Raw genomic sequence first — 17,583 nt, 5'->3', positions numbered from 1 at the left:
TTTTCTCTTCTTCTTCTGGGACCCCTATAATTCGAATGTTGGTGCATTTAATGTTGTCCCAGAGGTCTCTGAGACTGTCCTCAGTTCTTTTCATTCTTTTTTTTTTATTCTGCTCTACAGTAGTTATTTCCACTATTTTATCTTCCAGGTCACTTATCCGTTCTTCTGCCTCAGTTATTCTGCTATTGATCCCTTTTAGAGAATTTTTAATTTCATTTATTGTGTTGTTCATCATTGTTTGTTTGCTCTTTAGTTATTCTAGGTCCTTGTTAAACGTTTCTTTTATTTTCTCTCTTCTATTTCCAAGATTTTTGATCATCTTTACTATCATTATTCTGAATTCTTTTTCAGGTAGACTGCCTAGTTCCTCTTCATTTGTTAGGTCTGGCGGGTTTTTACCTTGCTCCTTCATCTGCTGCGTATTTCTCTGTCTTCTCATTTTTTTTTTAACTTACTGTGTTTGTGGTCTCCATTTCACAGGCTGCAGGTTCGTAGTTCCCGTTGTTTTTGGTGTCTGTCCCCAGTGGTTAAGGTTGGTTCAGTGGGTTGTGTAGGCTTCCTGGTGGAGGAGACTAGTGCCTGTGTTCTGGTGGATGAGGCTGGATCTTGTCTTTCTGGTGGGCAGGTCCATGTCTAGTGGTGTGTTTTGGGGTGTCTGTGGCCTTATTACAATTTTAGGCAGCCTCTCTGCTAATGGATGGGGCTGTGTTCCTGTCTTGCTAGTTGTTTGGCATAGGGTGTCCAGTACTGTAGCTTGCTGGTTGTTGAGTGAAGCTGGGTCTTGGCATTGAGATAGAGATCTCTGGGAGATTCTCGCTGGTTGATATTACGTGGAGCTGGGAGGTCTCTTGTGGACCAGTGTCCTGAACTTGGCTCTCCTACCCCAGAGGCACAGCCCTGACACCTGGCTGGAGCACCAAGAGCCTTTCATCCACACGGCTCAGAATAAAAGGGAGAAAAAATAGAAAGAAAGAAAGAAGGTAAAATAAAATATAGTAAAATAAAATAAAATAAAGTTACTAAAATAAAAAATAAAAAATAATTATTAAGAAAAAAATGTTTTAAAGTAAAAAAAAAAAAAAGGACAGACAGAACCCTAGGACAAATGGTAAAAGCAAAGCTATACAGAAAAAAATCACACACAGAAGCATACACATACACACTCACAAAAAGAGAAAAATGGAAAAAAATACATATATCTTTGCTCCCAAAGTCCACCTCCTCAATTTGGGATGATTTGTTGTCTATTCAGGTATTCCACAGATGCAGGTACATCAAGTTGATTGTGGAGCTTTAATCCGCTGCTCCTGAGGCTGCTGGGAGAGATTCCCCTTTCTCTTCTTTGTTCGCACAGCTCCCGGGGTTCAGCTTTGGATTTGGACCCACCTCTGCATGTAGGTCGCCTGAGGGCGTCTGTTCTTCTCTCAGACAGGACGGGGTTAAAGGAGCAGCTGCTTCGGGGGCTCTGGCTCACTCAGGCCAGGGGGAGGGAGCGGTAAGGAGGAGGCAGGGCGAGCCTGCGGCGGCAGAGGCCGGCGTGACGTTGCAGCAGCCTGAGGCATGCCGTGCGTTCTCCCGGGGAAGTTGTCCCTGGATCACGGGACCCTGGCAGTGGCGGGCTGCACAGGCTCCCGGGAGGGGAGGTGTGGAGAGTGACCTGTGCTCGCACACAGGCTTCTTGGTGGCGGCAGCAGCAGCCTCAGCGTCTTATGCCCGTCTCTGGGGTCTGCGCTGATCGCCGCGGCTCGCGCCCGTCTCTGGAGCTCGTTGAAGCCCAGCTCTTAATCCCGTCTCCTCGCGCACCGCAAAACAAAGAGGGAAGAAAAAGTCTCTTGCCTCTTTGGAAGGTCCAGACCTTTTCCCGGACTCCTTCCCGGCTAGCTGTGGCGCACTAACCCCTTCAGGCTGTGTTCACGCCGCCAACCCCAGTCCTCTCCCTGCGATCCAACTGAAGCCCAAGCCTCAGCTCCCAGCCCCGCCTGCCCCGGCGGCTGAGCAGACAAGCCTCTCGGGCTGGTGAGTGCTGCTCAGCACCGATCCTCTGTGCGGGAACCTCTCCGCTTTGCCCTCCGCACCCCTGTGGCTGCGCTCTCCTCCATGTCCCTGAAGCTTCCCCCCTCCGCCACCCGCAGTCTCCTCCGGAGAAGGGGCTTCCTAGTGTGTGGAAACCTTTCCTCCTTCACGGCTCCCTCCCACTGGTGCAGGTCCTGTCCCTATTCTTTTGTCTCTGTTATTTCTTTTTTCTTTTGCCCTACCCAGGTACGTGGGGAGTTTCTTGCCTTTTGGGAGGTCTGAGGTCTTCTGCCAGCGTTCAGTAGGTGTTCTGTAGGAGCAGTTCCACATGTAGATGTATTTCTGATGTATTTGTGGGGAGGAAGGTGATCTCCGCATCTTACTCTTCCGCCGTCTTAAAGCTCCTCCACAAGTATGACTTTATATACAGAAGCCCACCCTTTCCCAATCGGAACTCACTCTAAATTTGGAAAGCTAGAACCATTTTAAGCTATTAGCTGTCACATCATATTTGTCAACCTTGAACACTAGAGCCCCTTTTTCGAAGAAAAAAGTGTTTGCAGACCTTTAGTTCGGACCTCAATTTTTTTTCAAAGTTTAAATATAAAACTAAATATAAATTCCTAGGGCTTATAAGGCTCATGAAACTGTAAAGTCAAGAGAAATGTGTAAAATAAAAACAAAGCTACAAAGAAAAATTCATTTTCTCCCCTTCTGACAGAAGTTGAAAGCTGAAGATTTTCTTACTTCCCAAGATATAGGAAAAGAATGTCTTGATAGTAACTAAGTCAATTGAGAATAATGTTTTCTTCAACAGTGGTTGATAAATCAGTGCAACCATAGTACATTCAATTTAGTTTGCTTCATTATTGAAATAGTCAAAACAATCTAACAAGTGTTCAAAGACTGTGTCATTGACAATGTGTGTGAAATATACTACATATGACACTATTAAGAGTTAACAAACCTTGACACTTGGAAAGAAGTGACTAAGACCAAGCAGTTAAAATTTATCAAGGATAATTACAGAGACTTAACATTTGGTTCAAAATTTTTAACTAAACAAAAATATCATAAGAAAAACCTAGCTTGGCTGCTTTTCATATGATGAAGACAAGCAGAACAAAAACAACTACTTGATTCAAGCTGTGTGAAATAACTGCTAAATTCATTCAGTCTTGATGTCAATCTCTCCATCTCAAATTTTCCATGACATCCTCATGACTTTCCTATTTCTAGCCAGCTCAGCCTTACTCTTTGAATTTAAGAATCAAATGTCCAATTACATTCTTCAAAACAAAGGACACTGACAATTATATAATCACAAACACTTCAATATGAATATCAGGAAAAATCATAATAATATAGACTTGGAGGTGAATTATTTGGTGGTCTATGTATACAACCATTTTGAATCAAACCAGGATAATCTACTTGCATCATATAATAGTTACAATTCATCATGTCTCTTAAACTCTTACTCAGGATTCAAACTATGGTTTACTTTAGTTTCCACAGATTTGGAAGTAGTCAATCTCAGAGTATTAAACAGCTGTAGCTATAATACTGAAAAAATCTCTGATACTTCAAGCCTCAATTTAACATCCAGAAAACACAGCCCAGACTAGATCATTTCTAAGTCACATATATGGTTCCCATTCCTATGGTATTCCCCTAATATGAAACTTCAAAGGCTCCCATAAGTTACCAAATTAAACAATATCTCTTCAGTCTCACCCACCCAGGAGATCACAAGCTCCTGCTTATTATAAACCTGAGTCTTCTCAAAATAATGATCAGCAAACACCATTTGAATACCTTCTACGTGTCAGAAAATGGTCTAAATATGAAGAAACCACAATACACAGTAATCAAATGTGATTAAATTCACTGGAGTGGGGAGAGGGGATGGCAAATAAATTGAGAAGAAATGAATTTGGTACCAAGTTGTGAAGAAAATCAAATGGCAAGCTGAGGAGTTTGGGCTTTTTCCTCTAAGCAATGCAAAGTCATAAAAATTTTTGAATGGGTGACTATCTCATTAATTCCACACAAATTTCAGGAAGAACCTTGATGGCACTGTGGTTGGTGGACAAGAGAAGGAAGAATACAGAAATAGTTAGGAGGTTGTAAAAAAATCAAGGAGCAGATTTTGTGGTTCTAAAACTAAGGTAATAGATACAAAGATAAAGAGAAGTTTGGGGAAAATGTAAAGATGTGATCAATAGGATTTTGATGAAAGTCAGTTAGGGGTAGGACAAAGACTTTAGCATAAAATAATAATTCAATATAGATTATATATTAAGAGTCTAGTAAGTTGAAATCAACAAGGACACGAATGGTAGGAGGTGCAGTTTAGAGAGAAAGAGCTTATTAAAGTTTTAGGTATCTTTGGGTTATCAAATTAAAAATATACTATGCCAACTGGAGATACTGAACCTTGGTGAGTTCAAGCAGAAGATTAAGATCTCTTGAGTATAGGGGTTAAGCATTCTAGCTGTTCTGGAAGACAGCATTTTCTACTTCTTAGCATAGTTCCTAGTGCATAGCTGATTTTCACTAAATGTTTGATGGCTGGCTGGATAAACACTGAATATCAAATTCTGGCAGAAATTTATCTTGGCTTTTACAAGCTACAGTAAAAATGTTAAAAAGAAAAGGGAAGGGCAATAAGAGAACTCACCAGACAAAGCTATTATACTAGACATTTAACAGGTTATTGTCATAGAGGGTCAAAAAGTACTGAGAAGAAAATCTGATTGAGTAAATTTTCTGGATGAAGGAAAAGTGGAATATAGAGGGAATAGCCTTGGGAAAGAACAAGGATATTAAACATTTCCTTTTTCGACAAGAGAGTATTTCTGAAAGTCAGATTCCTAGAAGATCCTAACGCTGGATCTAAATAGATCTTTAATTCTTATCTCTGGCCCTAGTGTTACCCCCATTGTAGTTAATCTTTCCCATTCCCGAAAGACTCACCTTCCTAAATAAGTGTGACTCATATAATTCACCAGCTTATGTTTGGCAGCTTTGTGCCTAGAGTGTAAATCCAATGAATCACTTGGGCTTTCTAAGAATTTGCACAAACTAGCCCCATCTCTGTCCAGTAGAATTTGCACAAACTAGCCCCATCTCTGTCCAGAATATTGAAATTTGAGCAATAGGATTACTTGTGTTAAATTGACAGAACTCTATTTGACTTAGTATATGACATGGATTACATATTGTTTTAAAACATTCTCCAAACATTTAAAAAAGTTGATTATATTAAAACCTTATTATAAACAATCCAGGATACACTTAGAAAAATTTTGATAGAAATAAATCTCAGAATTTAAAAAATGGAATGAGAAATAGATTAGGTATTCAGCAGAACTAACAAATTAGAAAAGAGAAAATATATCCACAGAGAATATTGTAAAGATTCTAATGTAAATGTAACTTCCTTAACAGTACCAAAAAGAAGGAAAGCAATAAAAAAATACTATAGACCATCCTCACTTTTGAGCATTCTTTCAAATTCCCTCTTAAATTAAAGAAATATTGAACTAAAGTATGTAAGAAAAGAATAAGCTTCCAGCTATTCAAGGATAACATAAAATTAGCAAGTCACCTGATGAAGAAAAGGAAAACCAAATCATCTTCTCAACAGATTCAAAAAATATTTGTATATCTCAAGATTTATAGAGCATCAACAGAAATTTCTGATCTAATTTAGTTCATTAAGAATAAGATAACTTCTTAACATGAAAAGGAATAAAACTTGGTCAACATCATACTTTAATACCATCATGAGAGTCATTCCCAATAAAACTAGGAAGAAGTTATTCACCGTTATTTAACGTTGAACTAAAAGCTGTAGTCAAGACAATAAGTGGTGAACTTGAAATTTTGAAGTGTGTGGGACATTAAAAAGGAAAAGATAAACTAAATCATTTCTATTTTCAGATAATATGATTTTCAGCCTGAAACCACAAAGAACCAACTGAAAAATAATCACAACTAATAAAGAGCTAAATGAAGTATCAGGATACAGAAAAAAAATGTACAAATTTATATTATCTACCTGACTTTGCAGAAAAAAAAATTAAAATATTATGGATAATTTTGCAACATCTGGGCACTGTTCTAGGCACTTTATCTGTATTCACTTATTTAATCCTCAAGACAAACTTATCAACTAGGTATGGATTATTAGCTCCATTTTTCCTATAAGGAAAGGAAGGCCCAGAGAGAGTAAGAATTTGCCCAAAGTCATGCAGACAGAGCGCAAGTGATTCAAACCCAGGTTGCAGAGTCATTTGGGGGCAAATGGGGTTAAACTAAATTTTACATTGTTATCCCTCTCACTTTTCAAATTCCTGCAAAAAGATGTGTGTTCACATACTGAAAACATTCACGGTTTATACGAAGGGTTAACTGGTTATACTTAGGTGGTACGAATATGGTTGTTTTGTTCTTATTTAAATTTATCTTCATTTAATATCTGTCCATTGTAAATATAATATGTGTAATGAGAAAATATAATAAATGCAATTTTAAAGCACTTTCCTTGTGTCATGAGGTCAGAGGTAAAATTATCTGTATTTTGGACATCTCCCTAATATTCAATAGTGTGAAAGGACTAAGAGCCCATCTGGCTAACACCATGATGACCACAAACTTTAGAAGCAAGTTTCAAGGATGACAGTCCTTAGTTCCTGCCAAGTGCTTATAAACAAGAAGAATAATGACTTCATTTCTCCCATCTCAAAACTTGAGGAAATAAACTCTTAATGAAGATGATTCCAGAGTAAGTTTAGACCAGTTTACTCAGATGTCAAAATGTATGAGGTACAGAATTTATGCATCTATTTAAGCCCATACATTATATTTTATAATTTTAATATAAGAACATAAACATAATTATCTGGAAAAAGAACTTCATATGTATATTTCTATATACAATCCTACCTATCTATATTTGCTTGTAGCAGATCTATTAATTTCCAGACACTACTTTATTCCAGATTTTAGAAGAGAGTTATCAATAGTCCCCAAGTTTACATGCCATATATTTGCATTCCAGTATGATAATTTAAAAAGAAAAGCAAGTTCTTTCACAATTCTCCTTTAAAAAAAAAAGACTTAAAATATGAGTGAAGAATAGTAATTCATATTTCTCATTTCAATACTCAGAAAATTATATTAATTACAGATGAAAAAATATGGTGATATAATAAATAGTTCTACTTACCATTTGGATAGATGCTTCGAATTTCATTTGGACAATTATCCCAGTAAAATTCCTAAAGATCTGAAAATGAGAGCAATTGAGGAGGATCAGTAACACACACTCTATACAGCATTTTATAATATATTAATTCCACATATTTGAGTATACCAGTTCCAAATTTCCACAAGGATACAGCCAGACTTGGGATTTTCATTTAATATGAATATTGTCTAAACTCAGGAAGTATCATGCCCTTTTATTTATTCACACACCACCTTTCATGCACCTTAGTGCATGAGAAATAATTCATTCTGACTCTGAGTTTATACTTCACTTAAAGTCAAGAGGCTGCACCACTCTGTTCTTATTTTTCAATGCAAACTTTCTGTGGGGTAAAATTGCATTGTGGTGTTTTAGTGTGATAGGACAAAATCTATATCATGAAATTTTTACATCCATGAGCTAATTGATAAGTTTGGCAATTATATCACCTGCGGAAAAATATTTAAGGTAGGGATTACAAGGTATTCAGATATATACTATAATTGCTAAGTACTTTCATAAAACCAGGAGACCACTCATCAATCAAAAAAAAAAAATCTTTATTTTTAAAAGATGAGGAAAATGAGACCCAGTGAAGGAGAAATGGCTTGGCTAAGATCTTAGCTTAGAGGCAGTACTAATGACCAGATGTTAAATCTCAAGGCTTTAGTTATATTTTTCCATGGTATTATTTTAAAACATTTATTAAGGGTCTGATATATACCAGGCACTGAATTGGGCACTGTATAATGAACAAGATAGATAAAGGACCTGCCTTCATGAAACTTAATTCTACTTATATTTACTCATTAAAGTATTGAATATACATTTCCATCCATATAAATGATATAGAATGCAAATATAACCAGGATACCAAGATTTTAGAATGCAGTTCTATTGTGAGGCAAGCTTGCTTTCCAATGAATATTCTTTTTTAACCCTTGAAATACATTTGTCCCACAAAATACATAGCTAAACATCTGAATATCTTTGACATGTAGATAGATATTTTGTGCAAAGACAGATCCTTCAAAAATTGAAAAGAATACATTTTTTCCATTGACTATTTTAAAGGGAATCTTTTATTTGCTTACTGATCTGAATCTGTCTCAACTTTCAGACTCAGTATGAAGCTTAAAAGCATGCTGTAGAGTTAAAAGTTCCACATGTGCAAATGAGTAAATAGATTCCACATGGAAGAACAAAATAAAGACCTTGAGATCCGTTCTGCAAATAATTTAACTACTGTTTCATATTTAGTAATGAGTTCAGTGTTTCGGCTTAGTAGGAGGCATTTGCAAAATAGGATGACATAGTTTTAAGCATAAAAGATTGAATTCTAGACTACTAAAGCACCTTTCTTGCTGCCATTTTTATGCCTCCTACCAATAAGATATAATTACTTTCCTGTTTAGTTGCATTATCGTGACGACTTTGAAATATAAACAAAGGAGCCCAAAATAACGTACTAAACATGAGCCAAAGTTCTGCCTAAAATTACAGTTCTGCCTAAAATTAACACAATTAACACAGATATATACAAAATGTTTACTAAATATAAAATGATTATTGGTTAGGTTCCCTTGAGATAGACAGCCCAGTCTGTGAATGTGGCTACTGTCTCAGGTCCCTTAAGAATGCTTCTGTTTTAGCAGTTAACTTTCAGATTCCCCATAGACTCCCTTAATATGACATTCAATATACTGAATTAGTGAATCACTTCACCAAAAAAAAAAAAAAAAATCAAATTGTAGAATAGACACATCAGAGGAAGCCTGAGGAGAACTGTTCCCTTCATTTTAAAGAAGAGGTGACAAGAGCATGGCCCATGGTCACATACTTGATTACTGGTAGAACCCAAGCTGGTTAATACTCCTTAATTACTAGCTCCAGGTCTTCCACAACTTCACAGCTAAGCTAAGAAGAATTTCTTTTATTCTCATTAACTTAGCATCTAAGGGGCGTTTTATGGCAGATATCACAAAAATAAAATGCTAATATATAAAATACTATAATAATATATATTATTATTGAATACATATGTAATATATATATATATTCACAGAATTGTCTGAACTTGAAATCTGTGTCTTCTGCTTCTAGTGACCAACTCCATCCAACATTTAAAGATACTATCTTAATTTCAAACTCCTAATTTGGGATTAATATATATATACTACTGCATATAAAATAGATAACCAACAAGGACCTACTGTATAGCTCAGGGAACTCAATATTCTGTAAGAACCTATATGGGAAAAGAATATGAAAAAGAACAGATTATATATATGTATAACTGAATCACTTTGCTGTGATTCATCTGAAACTAACACAACATCGTAAATCAACTATACTCCAATATAAAATTTTAAAATGTTAAATACTAATAATAACAAATAATAATAAAAATTTTAAAAATAAAGATACTATCTTTCCAGAATTATGACATTTAGGAAACATAATCAATTGCACCACCAAGGTTTGTAACCATTATCTTTGGCCAACTTCTTTCTACCTTCCTTGGAGTAAACTTTTTCCAGTAGATGAGATCTCTACAGGTTTTTCTGAAGTGCCTTCCACTTTTGGAATTAAATTTAGTGCATTCCTAAGAAAAACCTCACAGCTTATTGTCCTATGTTATGCTCTTATTCCTAATAACTACCATTATATAAATCTTGGTTGTAAGACTTGAATTTTTCAAAATATCAAATATCAGAGTGTCCTTCTTTTGTTCTATTTCTTTCTTTACTTAAAAACTTAATTCTTATTCATATCCTTGAAACAAATGGTGCATGCATTGATATTATCTGTCGTCTGATTAGAAAAAAGTGTCAAAGATTATCTCTTATAAGTATTATCTTACTTATGACTGGGAATTGGTGAGTCCAATAAAGCATGTGATAGAAACAATGTTTCACTCCCATTCATTCAAACAAGGCATTAACTAGGGGCCAAGTGCTTATGACAGAAACAAGCCACATTGATGCTAACTCTATTTGCCACAAGTTTATCAGTTACTGTATGTTTGAAATAAGATGACCAATTTTTTTTTAATAATGTCTTTGCTAGATAAAGGAAAGAAAAGGGGCCACTAAAAGAGAAAGGGGAAGGAAAATCCTAATAATGATGATAGTAGTCATCATGTACCCATGCCCACTATGAGTTATAGAGAGTTTAAGCCAGAGAATAACATGACTTGATTAACCTTTCAATGGCATTATTCTGGCTGCTAAGTGGAGAACAGATGCAGGAGTTGGGGTGGGATGGCTCTAGAGAAGCAGGGAGAAAGTTAGAAGACTATCTACAGTGCAAGCATAACATATAGATGCTTTCAACTAGAATGCAGTAGTGGAAATGACAGAAGCAGATGCAGTGGAGATGTCTGGAGAACGAACTGTTTAGAGAATAGAGGATGTCTCAGGTTTTTGGCTTGAGTAACGAGGTAGACTGTAGTGCTTTTTTTAAAAACAGGTCTAGAGAGAGACAGACATACTTGTGTGTGGCAGAGCAGAAGGACAATGGGAGGAAAGACTACTGTTTTGGCCATTTGACTATGTAGGTTTAAAAATACTTGTTATAGAAGTCATGGTAAACAAGATGTTCTGTCAAATACTATAATTTCTTCCTTATCAATCACTGTTTCCTTGATAGGAAGGACAATAGCCAGCTTCCCATTTCTGCTGCATCGTGTTGAGATGCTTCTTGAGTAATTCCATATCTATATTCTCAACCTCTGGCTCTACCAGCTCCTTTCCCACAAATCGTTAATAATGCTCATATATCTCTTATTTTGGCAAGTTAATACATCTCTCTATCCTGTGAGCCCCTCTAGTTAATGTCCTCCCCTCCCTTTCACAGCTCAGCTTCTTAAAAAAGAATATGAACTTGTTCATTTGAACTTTTCCATTTATTTTTAATTCTACTGTGCTACTGAGTGGGTGTTTCCACTTCCACTACATTACTGAAGCTGACCTCACAAAGGTCCCTAAGAAACTCTTAATTGTGATACTTATGGATTATTTCGGCAAAAGTTTTTTCTGGCTCCTCCACTTAAATGTGATGTTTCTTCACATCACTATTGCTAATTTTATTCTTTATCCTCTCAACACCATGAGTAATATTAACACTCCATTTATTAACTGCTGATGACCAACAAATCTGTATCTTTAATCCACTTCTGTATTCTGACCTGTAGACCCACATATTCAACTGGTTACTTGGCATCTCCACTTGGCTGTCCCATATACACTTCAAACAAAGCATGGCTAAACACTGAGCTCCTTACCTTCACTCCCAAACCTCTCCTTCTATTCCTGTGGTGGGTAACATCACCATCCACTCATTGACTCATAACTCGCCTGAGAATCAACACTTGCTACTGCATTTTCCACATCTTCCAGATGTTATCACTGACCCACTCCTGTCAATACCACTTCCTTAACAAATCCTGCATCAACCCTTCTCCACCCCCAATGTGCTCTGGCTTTATGTTATGTCTCAGTATTACCTGAATGAATCATTCATCTTATTGTGCTTCCCCTATTCCTCCACTGCACTGCCTCCAAAGGTCTCTTTCAAAACTGTACAGCCCAGTTGCTCTCCTGCTTACAACCCTTTAAAATGCCTTCACTACCCAAAGGAAAAAGTCCATGGAATTTAGTGCAGCTTCTGATTATTTCCAAGATCTGACCCCTCCTTTATCTCCTTATCTTCATTCTTATCTCTCACCAAACCCTATCTACATGCTCTAGCAGTAGCATATATCAGACCTGTTGTTTGATGTTTTTTTCTTTTTCCTCTTCTCAAAGTGCATTATGTCAGAAATATGGCCCCATCTCTACCCATGAATAATCTCTCTATCCATCCAGATTCTGCTGGACCTTCCCCACTTAAATGAATATCCCTTGATCATCCTGGTAGAAGGGATTCTTCTTGGTTATTTTACTCCTGTTTGTACTAAGTTCTCATATAGCAACTCTAATATTTTATGGAATTCATTAATTTCATGCCTCTAACCTCACTCTACTGGTCTTGTCTTGATAACCCTACTGACATGGTTGGTGTTCAATAAATGATTGATGATTTATTCATCATTTTATTTTATTCATCATTTATAAATGATTTATAAATAAATCATTTATAAATGATTTATAAATAAATCATTTATAAATGATTTATTCAGGAATGAATAAAGAAGAATAATGAATTAATTACTGTGCAAATGATTTCTCCCAAAACCCTACAAAAACCCCTAATATTCCAAATAATTGTTAAAACTCTCCATGATTACTTTCTAATCTCATTTTTAAGGTAGAGCTCACTGAAATAATACACCTATATTATATAAACTGTCTAGCATGAAAAGAACAAAATGTCAACACAGGACAAATCTATTAGGTCAACTATTGACAGACATAAGCCATTTCATGGACTTTGGCTACAGCTAAACTTGAGAAGAAAACAACTCCAAGTTAAACTTTGAACTTCAGAGTTTAAGGAGAAGGAAAGCAACTGAAATAAACTGCATGTTCAGCTTAAATCCAATTGGCACTATTTCTAGATATGGCTTAAAATTCGTGTTAGCTGTCTTGTTTTCTTATTGCCAAGCTAACCATAGGCAAAGCATGTGAATTGCTTCAGGTCTTCAGCACATAATGTTTTTTCAAAACATATGTAATGTTATTCATGTGGTTGAGTCAGAACTACACTTATCCAGTGGTACAGATGGAAATCATTTGTTCTGGAAAGTGAGATAGTTTTATTATTTTACCATTTTTACCTACAGAAATAAGTTCACATGCTAGTACATATGAGTCTCTGACCGTAAATACACCAGACATTATTTGAATCTGAATGCCATCATATTACAACTCTGAAGTTTACTTTGTACCTCTACATTAATTACATTTGAGTCTCTATTTTAATTTTTAAAATACATACAGTGTATACACTTATGTTAATTGCAAAAGATTCAAACAATACACACATATTTGATATAAGAAAGTTTCCCTTCCTCCTGTTCTTCAATTTTATTCCTTTCTCTAGAGGTAAGAGTTTAGTGTACATCATTCAAGTTATTATGTTACAAAATTACATATGTGGTTTTTAACATACATATGATTAATTCTATGTATTGATCTATGTCTTGCATTTTCTCTTAATAGTGAGACTTAAAGATATTGTTGGTAGAAGTATAAACTGTCAAGAAAATTGTTGAAGGGTGATTTTAAAATTCAGCTTTTAACTAGCAATTCCACTTTTGCAAAACAAGGCAAAAAACAGTGGTATTTCTTGCAGGGTTGTTAGAAATAATGAAGTAATGGAAACAATATAAACATCTAATAATATGGGAATGTTTTAATATATTATGATATATCCATACTATATAAATGTAGTGAACTTATGTACTTATAAGTTATTTATTTATTCTTCTGGAAATATTAATTTAGCTTTATTTCTAAGCAATATTCCTCAAGAATAAGTCTAGTGAAAGAATATCAGTAATTATAAGTTCTTCAGTGTCAGAGAAAAACTCTTAAGATAACAAAAATTTCTGGTAGATTTCAGATTGAAAAAGGATAGGATTTAGTTTTTCTTAGAACTCTCACCCACTAGGGGTGTAGTTACAAAATCATTAGGCTGGAAAAACTAACTTGCAGAAAACGACTTGATCTTTCTCAGCCTCAGTTTCCCAATCTCAAATTGGAATAATAACAATGATAATTAAGTATGAAAGCACCCAGTGTAAAGAGCTACTTCATAAAATGTGTTTAAAAACTATAATGGAAAATTCCTCCTCCAATAATTCTTGATGAACCAACTACATTTTGATTATTTCAGTTCTTTAATACCTACCAACTGCATTTAGACAATAAGTACGGACAATTGGTTAATAGAACATAGGTCTTTCGGTTAAGGATGATATTTATTAAATAAAACTGCACTTTAAGTACAGCACTTGCCAAAAAAACAGTCTCTTTTTAGTGACATGAGTTCATATTAATTCACTATTCAGCACTAATGTATTTTTAAAAGGTAAAACAATTACTTCAAAATGAATGTTTAATCTTAATTGGTTAAGTACAAAACTTACTGAAAAGAATAATAGTTCTTTTCTGATAATAGTTTGCAATATGTTTGCCTCTGTTCATATCTTGCTTTCTATATTTTTATATTTATTGTCATACTATAAAATAAAATACTTGTAAGATATGGTCTTCCTTTCCTTTTTATCACTTTACCTAACTTATCCTACTTATCTGCTCATGGAATGTGCTAAATAAATGTGAATGGTGGAAAAACAAAACTATTGGTGTTATATCTACATTACTGTAACCTCTGACAGGAAATAAATGGTTAATAAAGTTATCATGGTTTTTAAGAAGTTTCACTGACCAAATTTATGCTACCATTCAGTTCTCACACCTGTTTTCAGCCACATCTTAAGCATCTATTTTCCATGGAGGTGCTTGCTGAAGGGCTAGAGGTGAAGAAAGAGATAAAAGGGTCCTGATGGTTTGCTAATTGTCAGGTTCATGTTTCTGCCTTCTCTTAAATAATACACCTAGTAGTATAAATATCTGGGACCTGTTAATCACCTACATATCTAAGCCAGTCCTTATTTACCAAAATTAAGGGCAAGGAAAACGGGCCCATGAGCCAGGTTATTCAAAACAATTAATAAAGGCAAAAATACTAGATGTGAAATATGATAATGAAAGATAAAAAAAGCTTTTCTAAATCTTCAAAAAGGACTTAAGAAAAAATAAGAAGCACTTTCAGAAGTATGTATATAAATAATATTAAAAAATATCACCTTCTCTCAAAATATTAGAGAAGAGATAGCTAAATAATTTACTTAAAGGAGATAAAAAGAAGAGGAAACAATTATTCTGTAATTAAAGATAAATTAAGAATCTTATAAATAAAAGATAGTTTCAAATGTAGTATTTTCTCAAAAATATCATTTAATCTATTTCATATTCCCTCCTTTGAGAGATTTTTTGTGAATCATTTCTCAAAATCAGATTCAATCAATATATTCTTAAGATGGTGGTTCATATAAATCACCTCATTTAATTCTCTCAACAGCCCACCAGGGTAGGAATTATTAGCCTCATTTTACTGATGATCAATCTAGGCTCAGAGAAGTTAACAAACTTGCTTAGAGATATCATGCCACATCTTCAGAGCTGGAATTTGAATTCCCATTTTTTCACTCTAGATTAACAGTTTTTTTTACCACATCACGGTTACTTTAAAATCCTTACATAAAAACGCTGTAAGAATGAACATGATTACTTTGCATTCATAGTTTTAGTTGGCTTTTATTAGTCAACAGAAATATTCCCATTAGATATGTTAAAGATAGCTTTTATAAAACAGATAATGACTACCACTTAATAAACCCAGCAGTATAAGGTTATTAGATATATCACATTCTTCCCATGTGATAGGAAGGGGCAGGAGACTCTGAAATGAGTGCTGTATTGTCTTTTTGTTGTTGTTGGGTTGTTCTGTTTAAAGAGAAATTCTCTGTAATTAAATAGCAATCAGGCACTTAAAAGACAGGCTGATCTCAGTACTGTATTTAAGTAAAGCAGACAAAGATTGCATTTTCCACTTTGTGGTCTGGACACCTGGTGCACAAGCTCCAGCAAGAGGGTCAGCATAATTGAAACCATCCTTCATGTGCCTGTCACATAAACAAGACTCTGTGTTCTGAAAACTCTATATAACAAAAATAGATAATTTTTTTTTTGCATTACTGTTATGAGTGCCAACGTTTGTCCTTAGTTCAATTGATCTTGTAGCCATTTCCATAGCTTTATAAACATCATTTTTCACTTAATAAAAGTACCTTGCATTAGCAAGGTTTAATTATGTTATGCAAAAGCCACAGGGATGATTTTAGTTCATCCAGACATTCTTAATCTGTATTAGTGGAAACATGTTACAGGCCTGATGAGAAACTCACATATCATTATCCAATCTCAACAGCTGCTTAGCTCAATCTTGCTATAATCAAATCTAAGTTATCATCCCATCATTTCTAACCTGCCATGTTCTTCTGCATTTCTACCAATTTAAAGATACATTTTAAGTCGTCAGGTCTAAGGCTTTGTACTGTGACTAAATCTGTTTCACTAAACCAAACATGTTCTTCTCCTAACATAATTTAAGACTGCACTATATACATATGTACAATTCAATTTAACTAATTACATGTGTTTGCTAAACATCTACTACATCCTCAGTGTTACTGGAACTAAGGACCTCTGGGTATTACAGAACCTGCTATATATTCAGAAGCAACCAAATCCTACCAGGGAGAAAATAATTTAATTTACTGTATATGTCCAATTTCCATACCTTGATTTGCCCAACTTACTTAAAACTGACAGGAAAATGTCAAAGTTTCAGCTCAGAAATCTACTCATTAAATAAATATAAGCGATATGGGAGGCATTCATTTTTAGAGCAATATTAAATTCTTACTGAATGTAATTTAGCCCTTTGTCCAGCTGGATTTCACTTATCCAAAGTGCTGGTAAGCCGGTACTTCCACCATTTCCGTTGGAACTGTCCTCCATAACTGAACAAATTTCACTGCTAGATTGTATTTCCTGCCTTTCAGTTCATCTTCTTCCTGATGCTTATTAAGCTGCAGACAGTTACCTTAGATCTGTAGGACCTAAAATTAATTTTGCTTTGTTTTAGAAATCTAGGGGAATCAACAGTCATTTGTAAATTTCCCATGACTAATAAGCTTGTTCTCAGAAGCTTTTGAATTGTCAACATTATCATACACATTGAATGATGGTAATATTATTGCTTTTGACAAGCAAGGGAAAAATTATAAAATAGTAGCTAAAATGTTTAATCTTTTCTGTACACATCTGCAAACTTAAGGTTTCTCTCTTTGGAAAAAAAAATGTAGAGGTGAATGAAAATTCTACCTTGTAAAAGAACCAGAAGATACATCTTACCTCTTAAAGGAGTTATAAAAGGATAGGAAAACAAACCAAACAAACCAAACACACTCTCACACATACTCATTCATCCTAATATTTTGACTGATTATCCACCAAATCGTTTAGGACTTTCGAGACACTTGACAAAGTTTATTCTTACTTTAACGTAGGCCCATAACCCCTAATTGGGAAATGTTTTATTTAATCATAAATATTTTGGCTGTTCAAATCATGCCTATATGAAATTCACTCTATTTTACATATCAAATCCCTGTAACTACCCAATGTACTTCTCCAAAGGATTTACCCAGTTATTACGTACACAAACTTAGCCCCAGA

The 17,583-nt window shown here is 35.0% G+C and overlaps 1 long non-coding RNA gene across 2 annotated transcripts in view; it reads right to left on the bottom strand.

Annotated features, from left to right (window-relative positions):
- Positions 1-17,583, bottom strand: part of LOC118894947 — a 370,967-nt gene that overhangs the window by 336,467 nt on the left and 16,917 nt on the right. For both annotated transcript variants that reach the window (XR_005019794.1, XR_005019795.1), the window contains exon 2: positions 7,250-7,309. This is a non-coding gene — a long non-coding RNA (uncharacterized LOC118894947). The remainder of the gene's footprint in view (positions 1-7,249; positions 7,310-17,583) is intronic.

This window comes from Balaenoptera musculus, chromosome 4, assembly GCF_009873245.2.
Source record: "Balaenoptera musculus isolate JJ_BM4_2016_0621 chromosome 4, mBalMus1.pri.v3, whole genome shotgun sequence".
In the NCBI taxonomy this organism is placed as follows: domain Eukaryota; kingdom Metazoa; phylum Chordata; class Mammalia; order Artiodactyla; family Balaenopteridae; genus Balaenoptera; species Balaenoptera musculus.
Note: the sequence above shows the minus strand (reverse complement) of the source record. Positions and strands in the feature narration are given on the sequence as shown.